Raw genomic sequence first — 5,000 nt, forward strand, 5'->3', positions numbered from 1 at the left:
AGAACGGACAACAACGTGAACAAACAAACATGGCACTGAAACAAAGGAATGGATTAAACGACAACGAGAAGAACGACGGACAAAAAGGACGGATGAAAACGGCAAATGAAACAGGGAACGGAATGGATGACGGAGAGAGAGGAAGAGAGAGGAGCGGCGGGCTGATTGCTCCGCATGCAGAGAATGGGAGAGGTGGCGAGAGAGCAGAAAAAGAGGAAGCAAAAGTGTCTTTTGAGAGAAAACTAACACTAAACATTGAAATGGTGGGAGACAAAGTTCCTCTAAATCACGTCATGAGCAACATAAAAATGATCTGTGGGGGCCTGCTGGCGTGCAGAACCCTGGGACCTGAAAAACTGGAGGTGACGGTGAGCAACATTAAAGGAAAGGAAAGGCTGCTGGATGGATTTAAAATCGGAGAGACCAGAGTCGTGGCGAGAGAACTAAATAATGATGAGCTGGTGGTGTCTTTTTTAAACCTGCCAGCGTATATCACAGATGAAGAAATAGTTTGGAAGCTGACGGGATGGGGAGTGAAACCGACATCACCAATAAAACGCAGAATGTGGCCTGGAACAATGATAGCTGACGGAACGAGGTTTGTCCGGGTCAGATTTAATGACCAGGTACAGTCACTCCCTTACTCCACAAAGTTTAACACTGTGATGGGGAACGAATACTTTAGAGTAATACATGATAGACAACAAAAAGTGTGCAGGATGTGCATCCAGCCGGGACACATCCTGAGAGAGTGTCCAGAATTTATGTGCCACAACTGTGGGGTGCAGGGACACTCTGCGCGAGAGTGCAGCGCGAACAGCACAAAATGCACAAACTGTAAAAAAAGAGAAAATGAATGTGAGTGTGAGAACGGAGAGGAAAGCAAGAACGAGGTGGAGGAGGTGTACGAGGATGAAGACGAGGCGGAGGAGGTGTACGAGGAGGAGGCGGAGGAGAAGGAGGTGATCGGAGCAAGCAGGAAGGAGATCAGAGAAGACGAGAACAGTGACGGAGAAATGGAGCAGAGCGGAGAGAGCGGAGGAGAACGGGCGTCAGAGTGCGAGCTGGAGACGCCGGAGCTGGCTGGAGAGGGAGGACAGCAGAAGCAGCGAAAAACGAGCGAGAGAGGGAAAAAAGGAGACGGAAGGGACGTGGCAGAAGACCCGGGGGTAAGCATGAGCACAGAGGGGAGGGAGATGCCTGAGAGTGGTGTTGGACAGGCGGGAGGGAGAAAAATCACGCTAAATAATACGGGTAAAAGCACCAGTCCCAATGAAACGGACAGCGAAATGGATGTGAGTGAACTGGCGAGTGCGCAAAAAAGACTAAGTCTTGGACAACGAAAAAAGTTGGTGAAAAAATTGAAATGTAAGGACAAATAATGACTGACAATAACCCCTGTAAATCCGTTTTTTTTGTTTTTATTTTTATGATAATGGCCTTTAATTTATTTTCGATAAACGTGAATGGACTAAGGAACAAAGAAAAAAGACATGCGATTCTTTCCTTGCAGAATGACGTTTTGTGCCTGCAGGAGACCAGGTGGGATGATTCCCTGGTGGAAGACATAAAAAAAGACTTTGTGGGCCATATTTTCTGCTCCAATGGCACGTCGAGGGCGAGAGGAGTGGCGGTTTTAGTCAAAACGGGTCGGGTAACAGGGGTAAATTTGGTTTATGGAGACAAAGAAGGAAGAATAATAGTAATAGACTGTGTGTATGAAACGAAAAATATAAGAATCATAAATATATATGCACCGAATGGAGAAAAAGAAAGGAAAACATTCTTCATTGCAATAAGCAAATGGTGGGAAAGGAATTGTATAATAATCGGTGACTTTAATGTGGCGATGACACCCACCGATGTGTCAAAAAATAATGTGTTTAAGGGGGATGTGAGCAGGGGGACACTTAAAGATATAATGATAACGAAACAATGCATTGATATTTGGAGATTGCTACATCCATGGGAGAGGGTGTTCTCCAGGAGACAAATTGTACTGAATAGATTAAAACAATCTAGAATAGATTATGCTTTGGTGACATGCGAGGTAGTGAGGTGGATTAAAGAAGTTGAATATAAAACTAATATGTGGAGCGATCACGCTGGAATAGAAATCACGTTTAGAAAAGAAACGAATGTACGTAAAGGAGGGATATGGTGCTTTAATGCAAGCTTGCTGGATGATGGAATGTTTGTGAAAAGTATGGAAAGATTGTTGAATGATGTGGGATATGAGTGGAATGAGAGTGAAGATATGAATGTGTGGTGGGATAGTGTAAAAGTCAGAATTAAAAAAAAGTGTATCAATTATAGTAAAGAGAAAAAGTGGAGAGAAAATAGAAAGGAAGAGAATTTGAGAAAACAACTAAGTGAGGAAATAGCATCGCTTGACAGTGTAGATAATGTAGATGTCGAAAAATACATACATTTAAAAGAACAGTTGGGAGTGATTGAACTTAAAAAGAGTAGGGGTGCAGCCATTAGGAGTAAAATACAATATATGTATGAGGGGGAGAGGAGTACAGCCTTTTTTTTAGGTCTGGAAAAACAAAAACAAAAAAGAACAGAAATAAACGAATTATTAAATGAAGCAGGTAAAAGTGTGACAGATAAAAAGGGAATTTTAGAAATAGTAAAGGGCTATTATGAAAGCCTGTTTTCGAGACAGGAGTGTGATAGCGTGAGTGTGAACAGAGCTTTGGGTGCCTTAAAGAAAAAACTAAGCGAGGACGATAAAATGTGGTGTGATTGTGAGTTTACAGAGGGAGAAATCAGAAGTGCTTTAGAGGGGTTAAACAAAAACAAAAGTCCTGGGAGCGATGGCCTAACTGCGGAATTCTACCAAGCTTTCAAAGAGCAGCTGGTGCCCTTGGTGAACAAATTGAGTAAATATATGGAAAAAGTGAAACATATACCAAAAAGTTTAGGGGAAGGGGTGGTTACTATTTTTTACAAAAACAAGGGGGACAATAAAAATCTGGACAACTACAGACCAATCAGCCTACTCAACACAGACTACAAAATCATAGCGAAAACAATAGCCAATAGAATCAGGGAGGTAATAGGAACAATCATAGAACAAACACAATCATACAGTATACCAAACAGAGACATAGCAGACTCAATCATTTCAATAAAACAGACGGTCAGGGATATGGAAGGGGAGGGGGGAATATGGCTAGGGATTGATTTAAATAAAGCTTTTGACAGAGTAGATCACGGGTTCATGGGGAAGGTGTTAGAGAAGTTTGGATTCGGGGAGAGAATGAGAGAATGGATAAATATGTTGTATACAGGAGCGGAAAGCAAGATAAAATGTAACGGGGAACTAACTGATTCTTTTAAAATATCAAGGTCAGTGAGACAAGGATGTCCGATGTCAGCGCTGTTGTACAGCTTGGTAGCAGAGCCGCTGGCAGCACTGATATCGGAAGACGTAAACATAAAAGGTATAGGTAAGGAAAACGTAAAAATAATACAGTATGCAGATGACGCGAATATAATGGTAAAAGGAGAGGAGGATATAGAATTGATATTAAAACATGTACAAACTTATGAAAGAGCATCTGGGGCAAAAGTAAATGAAAATAAGTCAGAAATTATGTTACTAGGTAAGGAATCCAATCTAGTTAATAAGTGGGGATTTAAAACGGTGTGTGAGAGAAGAAAAGTGTTGGGAGTGAATATGGGGAAAAATGAGAATGAATGTGATGATGTAACATGGAAAGAGGTGGTGGGTAAAATTAAAAAAACATTGAATTTGTGGAAAGCGAGGGGTCTATTGTTGAGAGGAAGGGTAGCCGTAACAAATGCTCTCGTGTTGTCCAAAGTGAATCATGCGCTGAGTACTTGTACGCTTCCGGACTGGGCCTTTAAGGAGATTTCAAAGACCATTAGGGACTTTATTTGGAAAAACAAAGCAGCGAGTATAGCTCACAAAACAATAATAGGGGCTAAAGATCAGGGGGGGCTAGCTTTGATTGATTTACTTACAAAAAAAGTAGCACTAAGAGTCAAATTGATAGGCAAATTTATGGACCAGAACCGGAACGTAGTTTGGAAAAACCACTTCAAACAATATCTGTGCAGTTTTGGACTCTACAACGAGGACAACCTGTACCAGATCAATAACCCGGATTCATTTAAACACTTGCCACGGTTTTTCCAGGAAGTACTCAGTGCGTGGTATCAGGTTTCATCCTGGACTGTACCAGAGTGCGGAACGAGAGGGTCAGTGCTACGACTGCCCTTCCTCTCGAGCCCGTATTTTAAAAATGGGGAGAGGGTAATTAAGTGTGAAGCTATGTCGAAAGCGGGATATATTAGAATAAGGGATTTACTGAACTGTGGGGGGGATTTTGATTTACAAATGGTGGTGAGGGGTTTAAAAAATAAAGGGTGTGTGTGCAGAAAGGATGTGATTGAGAGAGTGTTTGCAAATGTAAAATTGTCTTTGTCGAGCGAATGGGAAAAATTAATCAAAGAGAAGGAGGGAGTGATGCAGGACGATGTGGGGGGGATCTCCCTGTGCCTAGGGGAGAAGAAACACAACATTACAGATGTCACTACAAAAATTTGGTATAGGTGCGCAATCACACATAGAATACAGAAACCCACATCCGAAGTAAAATGGACAGACACATACCCGGACATAACAAGCAACATGATATGGAAGAACATTAACATTCCGCATACACCACATGCAATATTTGACCTAGATTTCAAACTGAGGCACAGGAGGATCTTCACCTGCATCGTCCTGCATCAGATCCATAAGGAGAGGTATGAAAGAAAATGTTGTGTATGTGAAAGTACGGATGAGGATTTAATACATTTGTTTGTTACGTGTGGGGAATTGGTTTATTTTTGGGGAAAAATAAGAGAAATGTTGGGGAAATGCAGTAAGAATGAGTGTTGGAATGAAAGGGGGTGGGAATTGTCGGTGTTGTTGGGGGTGGGAACAAAACAAAAAAATCACAATGTAATGAATATAATTT

Source organism: Labrus mixtus, unplaced genomic scaffold (genome assembly GCF_963584025.1).
Source record: "Labrus mixtus unplaced genomic scaffold, fLabMix1.1 SCAFFOLD_74, whole genome shotgun sequence".
Taxonomy (NCBI): Eukaryota; Metazoa; Chordata; class Actinopteri; order Labriformes; family Labridae; genus Labrus; species Labrus mixtus.